This window comes from Lygodium microphyllum, chromosome 6 (assembly GCF_053477565.2).
Source record: "Lygodium microphyllum isolate KBCC chromosome 6, Lygodium_microphyllum_v1.1.10, whole genome shotgun sequence".
Classification (NCBI taxonomy): Eukaryota; Viridiplantae; Streptophyta; class Polypodiopsida; order Schizaeales; family Lygodiaceae; genus Lygodium; species Lygodium microphyllum.
The window spans coordinates 65,530,825-65,545,346 of record NC_141140.1 but is presented as its reverse complement, the minus strand read 5'-3'; positions in this window follow the sequence as shown (position 1 = coordinate 65,545,346).

Genomic DNA, 14,522 nt, shown 5'->3' with positions numbered 1-14,522 from the left:
AAATGTGATTGATAATGTAGATGCACAAAATGGTAATGCTGCACAGAATTCACAGCAGCAGTCACAAGATATTAGTGGACCTGGAGCGTCCTCTAGCAGTGGTTCACATTCTTCGCCATGGACAGGCAGATTGAGATCAGGAGAATCTGCTCAAAGCAATGCAGATAGTGGTATGCAGGTATCACGAAAAGGAAAAGAGAAGGTATATCAGCCCATGTTTGATGTGAATGCAGGTCACTCTTATGTGGATGGTGAATCCAATGGCTCAGAATAGAGCATTGATGATGAGTTGGGTATTCCTTCTATTGTTACACTTGGAGTAAGGAAGACCAGGGATGTTTTGAGAGCACCTGTGAGTGAACCTACTTTACGCAGGTCTACCAGAGCTAGGTATCCTATGGATAGGCTAAAATATGATGGATTTACAGCCATTCACTATGCCTATATGGTCAAAGTGATACAAGAACCAGAACCCACTTCTTTTGAGCAAGCCATGGGAAAAGAAAAATGGGAGAAAGCCATGGATGAAGAAATGGATGCTTTGGAAGCAAATGCTACATGGAAATTGGTACCTTTGCCTAAAGATAAGAATGCAATTGGTTGTAAGTGGGTTTATAAGGTGAAGCACAATGCAGATGGTTCTGTGAATAGATACAAGGCAAGATTAGTAGTCAAGGGGTATGCACAAACATATGGCATTGATTACGAAGAAACATTCAGTCTGGTTGCAAGGATGGCAACCGTAACAGCAGTCATTGCTATGGATGCATCAAAGGAATGGTCTTTACGTCAGATGGATGTAAAGAATGCCTTCTTGCATGGTGATTTGCAAGAAGAGGTCTATATGGAGCAGCCACAAGGTTATGTGCATGCTGTTCATCCTGAGTTTGTTTGCAGGTTGAAGAAAGCCTTGTATGGCTTGAAGCAAGCACCTAGAGCATGGTCTGACAAGATAGGACAGTATCTTGTCACTATTGGCTTTCAGATTTCCAAGGCAGATTTCTCACTTTATGTGAGAAAAACAGAGAAAGATATTATGCTGCTTGTCATTTATGTTGATGATTTGATTATGACAGGTGACAGTGATGAAGATATCCTTCATGTGAAAATGCTATTGAAGCAGAAGTTTGAGATGAAGGATTTGGGAGAGCTGTGTTATTTCTTGGGCATTGAGGTGATTAGATCACCAAGTGGGATACGGCTCTTGCAGAGGTAGTATGGATTGGACATGCTGTCCAAATATGGGATGACAGGCTGTAAGCCTATTTCAGTTCCTTTGGAGCAGAATGTGAAGCTGAGCACAGATGCAGGTGAGCTTCTGGAAGACCCTACTATGTACAGACGCATAGTAGGAAGTTTGATTTATATGACTATTACCAGGCCAGATTTGAGCTATGCTATTGGATTGGTAAGTCAGTTTATGCAGGCTCCAAGGAAACCACATTTGGATGCGGCTAGACACATACTCAGGTATGTGAAGTCCACATTGTAGTATGGACTATTTTATGAGACTGGGGTTCAGATACAGTTGCATGGATACACTGATGCTGATTGGGCTGGTAGCATTTCTGATAGGCGATCTACGAGTGGATATGTGTTCTCCTTTGGGAGTGCTGCAGTCACTTGGAGCAGCAAGAAACAACCTACAGCTGCCTTGTTGAGCAGCACAGAGGCTGAGTACAGGGGTGCAACAATGGCTGCATGTGAGGTAGCTTGGTTGCATAAGCTACTTTATGATATGCATCAGTCTACAGATGGGCCAATTGTCATTTATTGTGACAACATGAGTAGTATACACTTGGCAAATAACCCAATCTATCATGCTAGAACAAAGCACATTGAGGTGCATTATCACTATGTGCAGGAGAGGGTTTTACTAGGTCTTATTGATCTAGTTTATGTCAGCACAGAAGATCAGATGGTGCGCAGATCGGACGCAGGTAGCTCACGTAGTGAATTCCCAAAGGTCCCCAAGAACAAAGCACTCTACTTTTTAGCACAAAGACCAATGTAAAAACAAGCACGACATGAGACAAGAGACAAATTGGGTTGAATCTCCCCCATGCCTTGTGTGAGCGCTTCACAAAGCATGTATTTAATATATATTTCCAATCTTTTTGCTAAAAAATAGCCCAATTACAAAAATTTGACAAGCTTTTAGCTTTTGAGTTTGCTTTCTACCAAAAATAGGAAAATAAAGCTAATGGACGGTGCCCAAAGAGTCTGGCACGCCCAATCTCAATGTCCAAATAAAAATAACATATCCTGGCGCATAAGCGCATACAAAATAATAATAAATAGTCGATGTCTCTATAGACATAATCAAAATATAGGCGTGGCGCCTATCAAAATATAGTCGAAAGATCGGAAACCCGCTAGACTCCAATGCTTTCCTCCGCCACTGCTGCTATCTCTACACATCAACTGAAGCATTCACAATCGTTAGTAAAATAACACAATTAAACCGACAAAAGTGAATACCTAGCAGTCTTCAGCTACATAAATAAATCAACTGGTTAGAAATAAATCCTAACCTTAATTTATTACGAGTGCGCACTCTAAACTCATAAACATTTATTAATTTAATATGCATTTTGCGGAATCACCCGCTATGGAATCACCCATGTACACACTAAATTAATGAAACGCCCGAAAAGGACAGGCGTCCCCATCAACTTCTCGCACAAAGAATCCTCTTTGCGTATGAGCCCCGGTCATCTAAGTTTACGGAATCCACCGTGGAATATGCCTCCTGGCATCATACCCCCGGGGTGGGATAGCAATTGACCTCAATTGCTATTAGCTCAATGTGGAGCTAACAGAGTGGGGAAAGCATTTAGGTCTCTAGCGTGCATCCATTGTGCTTCCTCTACAGGATGGTTCTTAAATTTCACGAGATATCTAGAGTACCTTCGGCCAGTTCTAGTGGTCATGTAATCAGTGTCTATGATGGCTTCTGGTTCAAGGATTTCAGTCTCTTCTTCTAGTAAAGGTGGGTTTTCATAGACAGGGTGGATAGGTAATTGTCCTCTAAATGGTCTCAATAAACTAATATGGAATGTATTATGAATTTTCCAATGAGATGGCAATTCTAACTTGAATGCATTGTCATTAATCTTATGAATGATTCTAAATGGTCCGTAGAATCTAGGGGCTAATTTGACAACTGGATGTCTATCTACACTTTGTAGTCTACGCTTTTCTATTCTAAGCCAAACATAATCATCAATTTTGAAATTCATGGCTTGTCTTTTCTTGTTGGCTTGTTTGGTATATGATTGTTGGGCTTTAGCAATCATATCCTTGACCTCATCAAAAATAGTGTTATGCATAACAGCAATATCATCAGCACTTTGTATTCTATTAGACAAAGATGCAACAGGTGTAGATAATCTATGTCCATAAATAACTTCAAAAGGTGCTTTCTTTGTAGATGTGTGCGGTGTATTATTATATGCAAACTGTAATAAATGCAAATGAGTATCCCATGTTTGAGGTTTAGAGATAGTGTATGCACGTAAAAGATCTAAAATAGTGCTATTTGTAGCTTCTGTTTGTCCATTTGTTTCTGGATGAAATGCAGATGAAAAATCAATCTTTGTGCCTAGATTTGAAAACAGTGTAATCCAGAAATTATTACAAAATCTAGAATCTCTATCTGAAATAATCACTTTCGGCAATCCATGGTTAGTAAAAACAGTTTTCAAAAATAACTGTGCTGCTTGTGATGCTGTTAAAGTTTTCTTACATGCAATGAAATATGCTTGCTTACTAAATCTATCTACAATTGTCCAAATCATGTCATGATTAGATTTAGTATTTGGTAAGCCAGTAATGAAATCCATAGATATATGTTCCCAAGGTTTAGATGGAATAGATAAAGGCATTAATAACCCATACTGTTTACCATGATGTCTCTTTATTCTTTGACAAATCAGACATTCAGAAACAAAATTAGACACATCTGCATCCATATGCGGCCAATAAAAATCTTCAGTTAACATGCGTAATGTAGAAATGATACCTCTATGACCTTGATATGGGGGACAATGAATTTCATTCAAAACAAATGATCGGAATGGAATAGTAACACACAGTCTCTTTTCAAAGAACATGAATCCATCATTATATGACAATGAATCAACAGGAATGAAATTATTTTGAACTAATTTTTGCCAATCAGAATGAAAAGTAATATCCTGGTGATATGTGTCTTTCATAGCAATCAAAGAATCAAAAGATATGATAGAAATGTTATAAATTACAGGTCTTCTACTTAATGCATCGGCAACTACATTTTCTTTTCCAGGTTGGTATTGAATGATAGGATGGAAACTTTGAATGAATGAAGCCCATTTGATATGGCGGTCAGAAATTTGGGGTTGGCTAAGTAGATGTCTAATGCTTTGCTGGTCAGTTTTTATCATGAATTCTGAACCCATTAAATAATGCTTCCATTGTTTCAATGCTTGTACAACTGCTAAGAGTTCCTTGTCATAAGTGGAATATTTAAGCTCAGAGGGTTTCAGCTTAGAACTAGAATATGCTATTGGATGGTTATCTTGCATTAGCACGGCTCCTATTCCTGATCCGCTAGCATCAGTCACAACTAAAAAGAATGGTCGGTTAAAGTCAGGCAATTGTAGAACAGGGGCATTGGTCAATGCACGTTTAAGTAAATCAAAGGATTTCTGCTGGTTTTCAGTCCATTGATAAACAATGCCTTTCTTAAGAAGTTTGGTCAGTGGTAAAGCAAGTAATGAGAAATTACGTACAAACTTCCTATAGAAACTAGCAAGACCAAGGAATGAGCGTAATTCATGTACATTTTTAGGAATAGGCCAATGCAATATTGCGTCAATTTTCTTAGGATCAACTTTTATTCCTTCTTTTGATACAATATGACCTAGATATTCTATTTCTGTCTTAAAGAATTCACTCTTGTCAGGATTTGCAAACAATTGATTTTCTTTCAGTAATTGAAAAACTAATGATAAATGCTCATAATGCTCTTTTTCACTTTGACTGAATACTAAAATATCATCAAAGAAAACAATCACACAATATTGATATTTTAGAAAAATACGATTCATCATTCTACTGAAAGTGGCAGGTGCATTAGTTAATCCGAATGGCATAACTAAGAATTCGTAATGGCCAAACTGTGTCCTGAATGCAGTCTTAAATATATCGGATCTATCTAACCTCACCTGATGATATCCAGATTTAAGATCAATTTTACTAAATATAGAAGATCCTTGCAGTTTGTCCATAAGGTCATCAACTCTAGGTATAGGATACCTATTCTTTACAGTGATCTTGTTTAATGCTCGGTAGTCAATACAGATCCGATAAGTATTATTCTTTTTCTTGACTAAGAGCACAGGTGCACCGAATGGGGAACTGCTAGGTCGAATTAAACCTCTATTTAGTAATTCTTCTACTTGAGTCTGGATTTCTTTTTGTTCTATTTGATTGTGCCTATATGGGGCTTTGCAAGGTGGTTGTGTGCCAGGTATTAGGTCAATCTTATGGTCTTCTGGACGTGATGGAGGTAAACCTGGTGGTAGGTCTTCTGCAAAACAGTCCTTAAAATATGCAAGAAATTCCTTATGTCTAGGGTGCATATGAGTTTCTTTTGCGTGCAATTCATTCACCCAAATGAGATATGATTTAGTATTCTTGCGTAGTGCACGTTTTGCTTGAGTATGCGAAAGCAGTGGAAACATATGAGATGCATGCATACCAATTAATGTAATAGATTTTCCTTGAAAATTAATATTCATTGTGTGTGTGGAATAATCTATATTGGGATTATGTTGGTGTCTCCATGGCATTCCTAGAATAATGTCGCTAGACTGTAATGGGACAACTAAGAAATTTCTTCTTTCAATATATGGACCAATTTGAATTTCTAAATTTTGAACTTCTTGTGTGCCATTGTACCTAGTGCCTAAAAATGCAGCTTTTATGCGATAATGCGTAGGTACTGTATGCAATTTCAATTCCTTTACCAATTTTGCTGAAATAAAATCATGCGTACTACCGTCATCATGCAATACAGTTCTTTCTTTTCCATGCACCATACATTTCATAGTCAACAATGAATGTAAAGTAGGCATACCTGGTAAAGTGTCAGAAGTAGTAGTAGGATCATCTTCTTCTTCAGTGAAGTCCGGCATATCCTCATGCTCGTCCTCGTCCATAGCTCCAAGGTAGTTGATATGTGCTGATGGCTTCTTTGAATGACAATTTGCTGCGAGATGGCCTGGCTGGTGACACTTGTAGCATACGATAGGCTTGGCTTTGGTCACATTATTTGCAATGGCTGGGAGTCTGGGTATATTTGGATTTGCTTGTTGGATAGGCTTAGGATTTGGATTGACAGTGGATGGTAATGCGGGTGGTTTAGGCCAATTCTTGCGGAAAGATGGTGATGAAAAACGACCTGGATTAAACCTTCTGAAATTTGAATTGAATTGTTTAGATCCATAATTACCGTTTGCTTGGAATGGCTGTGGTCGTCGATCTCTTCCACGTAACTTATCTTCAGTGTTGTGAGCTAAGGAGATGGCATCTTCAAGAGTAGCAGGCTTGAACATATTCACCTCAGCGTAGTAATGTCCAAGAAGTCCAGACATGTACTTCCGCTTATGTGTCGTCTCTGGTACGTCTTCAAGCATGCGTAGCTGTAAGAGTGCATTCCAAAAACGCTCTGTATACTGTGGAATAGGCTCACGGTCGCGTTGTTGAAGTAAATCCCATTGCTTGATTGCCTTCTCATGAAATTGCGGTGGAAGGAAATTTTGCATGAACTTCTTCTTAAAATCTTCCCATGTAGCAGGACATTCTATGCTCTTGCGGACGACAGTCCACCAAAGTGATGCTCTATCTATCAGATGATTAGTAACACACTTGATTTTATCTTTCTCAGGATAAGTTTCCTCATGGAAATAGTCATCAAACTGGCTAATGAATGATAAAACAGTCTTTCCTTCTCTTATGCCATTGAAAGTGCGAAACTTGAAACTTCGTTTACTTATCTTGGATTCCTTGCGAATGGTTTGTGCTTCAAGAGTGGCGTCGATGGTACGGCGAATCAGATCTTCAGCTTGAGGTTCTTCTTTATCAGTAGACGCTCCTTGTAGCTTTGTCAATTGCACTTGCAAGGCTTGCCTAGCTCTTCGCTCTTCGTCCAATTGCAACATGATAAGATCCAGCTTTTGCTCCATGGTAGGCTCGGGTAGTTCGTCTTCAGCCATAGGATCATCCATATGTGGGGTAGTCATCCTGTAAAACTCAACAAACCTTTCTCACTCAAAATCAGTTAGCGGGATGAGCGTAGCTCAAATTTGGGGTTACAAGGCTATGTATTTTGGGTATTTTCTTCTTCAATTTTCAGAAATTCTGAAATATTTCTGTCTCCGTTTGCTGAAAGTACTTCAACGAACTTGCAGATAGGTAAAACAGCTTGCTGCGAACAACTTTCCAGTTCTGAGTTTTTGCAAACGAACAAGTCTTCTAGGAGTTTCAAGCGTTAGTCAGTTCTGATTTAGTCTGACTTGCAGAGTTGCAGACTTAACAGACTTGCAGGGTTGTGAACTTGCTGAACTTAGCTGACTTGCAGGACTTGCAGTACTTGATTAGTGTCGACTTGCGAAACTTGTCTTCTGATGCGCAGGACCCGGAGTTTGGTGACTTCTCTGCCTTGTCTGACTTGAGAGTAACTTAATGACTTAAGCTTAATTAGTTAAGCTTAAGCTTAAGAAGCTTAAGAAGGAGGAATATAGGCCGCCGTTTTCTGATCGTGAGGGGGGGGGGGGGGTCCGTTTTTTTCCGCCGAAAATTTCGGGATGATCTCCTCTTGCCACGATTTGAAGATTTGAAGCTAATCAAGCTTCTCTAATACCCTTTAGCTTTATGATTAAGCTTTTGATTAATAGGATTAAGAGCTTTTCTCACAGTTTCATCACGACTTGTTCATGGAGTTGAGGGAGTGGTCCTCCGCCGACAGAGAGTGGTCCTTCGCGATCTGAGAGTGGAAACAGGGGTTCTTGATCGCCAGAAGTCTGCCTGTATCGACGGTTCGCGACGAGATTGACTGTAGAGGCCGTTTGTTCCTGGAGCTCCGCCTTCGCCCGAGATTGGTAGCGATTGGAAGCCCTTGATCTCTGCTCCGCTCTGATACCACTGGTGCGCAGATCGGACGCAGGTAGCTCACGTAGTGAATTCCCAAAGGTCCCCAAGAACAAAGCACTCTACTTTTTAGCACAAAGACCAATGTAAAAACAAGCACGACATGAGACAAGAGACAAATTGGGTTGAATCTCCCCCATGCCTTGTGTGAGCGCTTCACAAAGCATGTATTTAATATATATTTCCAATCTTTTTGCTAAAAAATAGCCCAATTACAAAAATTTGACAAGCTTTTAGCTTTTGAGTTTGCTTTCTACCAAAAATAGGAAAATAAAGCTAATGGACGGTGCCCAAAGAGTCTGGCACGCCCAATCTCAATGTCCAAATAAAAATAACATATCCTGGCGCATAAGCGCATACAAAATAATAATAAATAGTCGATGTCTCTATAGACATAATCAAAATATAGGCGTGGCGCCTATCAAAATATAGTCGAAAGATCGGAAACCCGCTAGACTCCAATGCTTTCCTCCGCCACTGCTGCTATCTCTACACATCAACTGAAGCATTCACAATCGTTAGTAAAATAACACAATTAAACCGACAAAAGTGAATACCTAGCAGTCTTCAGCTACATAAATAAATCAACTGGTTAGAAATAAATCCTAACCTTAATTTATTACGAGTGCGCACTCTAAACTCATAAACGTTTATTAATTTAATATGCATTTTGCGGAATCACCCGCTATGGAATCACCCATGTACACACTAAATTAATGAAACGCCCGAAAAGGACAGGCGTCCCCATCAACTTCTCGCACAAAGAATCCTCTTTGCGTATGAGCCCCGGTCATCTAAGTTTACGGAATCCACCGTAAAACCTCACGGAATCCACCGTGGAATATGCCTCCTGGCATCATCAGATAGCTGACATATTTAAGAAGGCATTGGGCACAGAGAAGCTGTGCAAGTTCAGAGACCTGCTTGGTGTGCAGGAATTGGGATTGAGCTCGAGGGGGAGTGTTGAGATATCGAGCTCCACTTGTGATATGCCAGGGTGACCGTTGTGCATTTATGTCACCGACTTGTTAGCTGCAGATGCGGTTGGTACACCACCCATGAATAATAGCTAGATGACAGCTATCCTTATTTACTCTAGTTCGTGGCTCAGTTAGTATGTCACCTTAGTTAGTTGTTTTTGGTTTGAGACCCATATATAGGGTTCTTCTATTTCTTTGTACGAGAGTTCTTTTTGGCTTACACAAACTAAGAAGAGGAAAACTGTTTTCAGCCTCCACCTTTGTGTGTATTCTCCCATTGTGCAAGCAAGAAAGCTACAAGTGAGACTCCTTCCTTCTCTCCCACAATCTTGATAGGTAGCCACAAAAACTTGCAAGAAAATTTTCTTCTTTACGATGCATCAAAACAGACAAGGAAATGGCACACAAGAAATAGATAGATGAAAACCATCCTCACCCTCTTTCTCTTCCTCACTCTCCACGAGATCTTGCAAAGGAGCACAAGAGAGAAAGAAACAAGAATGAGAAAGATGAGAGTTGTGCTAAAATGGGAGAGAGGGAGATGAACCGTAACATGAGAAGATAAAGGAAGAGAGAGCGTGTAACCACCTCAACCTCCCACCTCCTCAAATCCCACGGCTGCAACCACATTTCCTTTTTCTTGATATTAAAAATTAATTTTACATACATAGACCAAGGTCTAGAAGACTCTTCATTTTGAGAATGAGACAAAGGTGTTTGACCTTCCTTTTCCTTTCTACATTTTTTAATGTGAGCCTTTTGGACTACACATTTTACATTGCTTCATAAATGATGTTTTACAAAGGGGTACAAAAGTAAAGTGTCAATTTGCAAAAAAATGTTTCCATGTTGAGCAGATTTTGGTGCCTTTATTTGCACTAATTTCTTGGTTATAATTCCTCTCATGGTTAAGTGTGAAGCATCCCTGTGAAAAAACTTGAAGAAGAACCACGATCAGCTCTTGAAAAATCTTCATGTTCATCTTCATTCGTTGGATCTTTGTCCTTGATTATTTCTACTTGGGGGAAAAAGAGTGGAACACATATCACACAAAAAGAAACCGCATATCTAGGTCTTATTTGTCTAGGTAGCAAGCACACTAAGTAATAGACACACATCATAAAAGATAGGGTTTTTCAACAAATTTACGTTCAAGGATGAGCATCACACTCAACATAAGCTGAAAGATAACCACCAATGAAGCACATAAGAAAACCCAAAAAGATATAATAATAATGCATACCCTTGAGAAAGATATTGCATTATGGTCCCATTATGGTTCTCCCACCTGGTAAAAATATGTTCCAAAAGAAAAGGAAGGTAAGTTTTATGAAAAAAAAATGACAAAAAGAAAACTTATGGAGATTCATTGTGTGTAATGGATGATAGTGTAATGAAGATAAGCATATGAACCACAAATAAGGTATCTATTTAAAGGTTGAATAATCAAGGCCTATTATTTTAAAATGGTTTTCTTGGGGTGGATAAAGGGGAGGCCTATAACTGTCGCATGGAGATGAGAGGATGAGGAAGGATGCCGACCTCCGCCATAGCTTTGGATGTAACCTCTTTCATAGCAGCTACAACATTGTGTTGGAGAATAGAAAGGTGCAGAAAGGCGATGACAAGAGCAAGCTCTCGTTGCCTTGATTCCTCGCACATGCTTTTGATGATCCTGTAGCGGTGTGTCTGCATCACTTTTGTCCTCTGTCACCACAGGATTTTATGGTCGACCTGCCAGGGTCGCACCATATGTGCTATGGCTGCACGTGATCGGAGCCCTTATTATTCTTGTCGTCTCTGATCATAAGAGATCTTCCCTTGAAGATATTTCCACGTTGCCATGGAGGTTTCCTTCGATGCAAAGGAGCCTCCATTTTTACCTGCATAGACGTGCTCATTTCCTTTTTCAAAGAAGAAAAATTTACTTCACTATTGCATAGATATGATACTCTCGTGACGGCTCCAGCGGAAGCCACCACAGGGACATGGTGGATAGATGGCACATCTCGGAGGGTCTACAAGTCTTTGTTAGTGTCTCTACCTTCATCAACCTCACTAGCAATAATGAGCAGCTTGAGTGTTCCTCCTCCATGATCTATATAGTTAAGAATGAGTGTATTCCAAGGAAAGTGAATATGGCGCACTCTCATGCCCTGCTTAACCCGATACTTGATAGCAGGTCGATAGGCCTATTGTATGTGTCAAAACTACTTGAGTCATGTAGATAAAGTCGAGAGAGAGAGAGCTTTATGCTATGAAGGAGAGAAGCAATGCTTCATGATGGTAGCATGCTTCGAGATAATGGGGCACCATCGATGAGGGAGAGGGGTGTAGAATTGTTGGCTCCTCGTGTGCAGGGCAGCAACATGAAGCTTTTTTCATAGCCTCATCGACTCCATCTCCTTATGATTGCCTTCATCCCCACCAAATGATTGCACCCTGCCATGACACAAATCAAACCATGAACTGGATAGGTAGAGGCTACAAGTATGCTTTCTCACCACAAAAACCTACAAGAAACCTTTCTTCTTCACCAAGAACCATGCCTCAAAACACACAAGGAAATGGCACACAAGAAATGGATGGATGAAAACTATCCTCACCCTCTTCCTCTTCCTCACTCTCCATGAGATCTTGCAAAGGAGCACAAGAGAGAAATAAACAAGATTGAGAAAGATGAGAGTTGTGCTAAAATGGGAGAGAGGGAAATGAACCGTAACATGAGAAGATAAAGGAAGAGAGAGCGTGTAACCAGCTCAACCTCCCACCTCCTCAAATCCCATGGCTGTAAACCACCTTTCCTTTTTCTTGATATTAAAAATTAATTTTACATACATAGACTAAGGTCTAGAAGACCCTTCATTTTGAAAATGAGAGAAAGGTGTTTGACCTTCCTTTTCCTTTCTACATTTTTTAATGTGAGCCTTTTGGACTACACATTTTACATTGCTTCATAAATGATGTTTTACAAAGGGATACAAAAGTAAAGTTTCAATTTGCAAAAAAAAGTTTCCATGTTGAGCACATTTTGGTGCCTTGGATTGCACTAATTTCTTGGTTATCAATTTGCAAAGTCACCAAAGCCACTACAGTGTCCTTTCGTAGCTCAACAGTGTCATTGTCACTTTAGTCTTCAACAACTACTTCTTCTGCTTCTTTGAGCTATTTTGAACTTGTATTCATCTCTTCCCAAGACTAGAAAAATTTTCCAAGCTACACATTCATTCCATAGAACACTTACAGAGGTATATAGAGGATCTACAGAAGCTCAACAGAAGGTCTACAGTACCATACATAAGATCATGAGAAAGCACTTAGCTTCACTAAAACCATTCAAAACCATCAATAATCATTTGATAAGATTCCTAACACCTTATACTCCATCAATCATCATTCCAACCTCTCATATAGAAAGAAATCAAAACAAAATAGGCACTAAATAGAACCTTTCAATACATCATACCTCCACTAAAACACATCATGAGTTTCTCAGACCTATTAAACCTTATCCAAACTCTCTCAACACTAGAAGAAAGAGGGGTGTTAGAGATGCATAAAAAAATGATGGGCATTGCTTATGCAAAGCCCATTTTTTTAAATTTTAATTTTTGGTGGACGTTGCTTAAGAAACATTCAAAGTGTCATATGAGCGACCAAATTTTACACCGCAAATGCAATTGCTTAAGCGATGCCTAATTGCAATGCGTTAAGCGACATTTGCAATATGGATAGAGTCGATTAAGCGACGGTGTCACTTAAGCGATGCTCTGTAAATTTTAATTTCTTCTCGGACTGGGTCATTTCCCACAGAGAGAGAGAGAGAGAGAGAGAGAGAGAGAGAGAGAGAGAGAGAGAGAGAGAGAGAGAGAGAGAGAGAGAGAGAGAGAGAGAGAGAGAGAGAGAGAGAGCTCTGCCCTCTTTTTCCCTCCCCTAACACACGCTCACACACATACCTACCCACACACTCTTTCCCGTTCCTCCCCCCCACCACCCCACACACACACATACATACATATGGAGAGAGAGAGAGAGAGAGAGAGAGAGAGAGAGAGAGAGAGAGAGAGAGAGAGAGAGAGAGAGAGAGAGAGAGAGAGAGAGAGAGAGAGAGAGAGAGAGAGAGAGAGAGAGAGAGAGAGAGAGAGAGAGAGAGAGAGAGAGAGAGAGAGAGAGAGAGAGAGAGAGAGAGAGAGAGAGAGAGAGAGAGAGAGAGAGAGAGAGAGAGAGAGAGAGAGAGAGAGAGAGAGATGTGAAAGAGAGAGTCCCCCCTCCCCCTCCCTCCCCACACACACATACACATTGAGAGAGAGAGCTCCCTCCCCCCCCACACACACATTGTGTGTGTGTGTGTGATCTTCTTGCTCTAGCCATGCCCCACGTCTGATGAGTGTCGCCCCGAATATGTCGAACTGGGGCACCTCAAAGACATTCTAGGTAAGCATATTCTCACATATATGTATACATAGCACAAATACTCATACATGTACTCATATATACATGTTAATGCAAATATTCAAATTTTCATTTACATTATGTCACTTACACACATATGTATTGACAAATTTTAAACATATACCCACCTGGCTCCTTATATAACAATATATACTTTGGATATGGTTATTTCAAATTGATACATTATAATATAATGATTGTGGATTCTTATATTCTTATATCATCAAATTAGCCCCAAGTGTCAAATCATAACCATAAAGAACATGAGAGTGTCAAATCAGCCCCAAGTGTGATTTAGACAAAACATGAGAGTGATCCTTCTGACAATGAGCATCTCCAAGAGCATGCACATTGAGTATGTATCCCAAACATAGGCAGATACATATCACAAGTTTCATCCATAGTCAACGCTTGCATACACAAATGCAGGGCTATATAATAGATGTACTTAAATTATGCAATGCACTATAGTGCAGAAATCCATATGCATTCGCTCCTATACAATGGTCTACTATAGATGTAGCAACAACCTACTATGTTAGAAATTTAGAAATCCGATATAGCCAATAAGTCCCGAGAATCTTAAGACCTTGGGTTAGACTACTTGATCATATAGTTCTGTGACATGCAAAAACAATGTTTTTGATCCAAAAAAATACAAAAACAAGACTAATTATCTATTTTTTCTCTATGAATATCAACCAAAACCTAGCTCCTCAAGCTCTTGGAAAAGCTCAAGAGCAATCCTTGAGCTTAGGTTTGTACTCCCAACTCTTCTAGATGTGAAATCTATGCACACATCATTTTGAAAGTGAAATTTCAAACACTTGAGCATGCAAGCTCTCAAACGTGTGATGCACTTTACAGTATTAAACTCAACGCCCAGCTCACTCA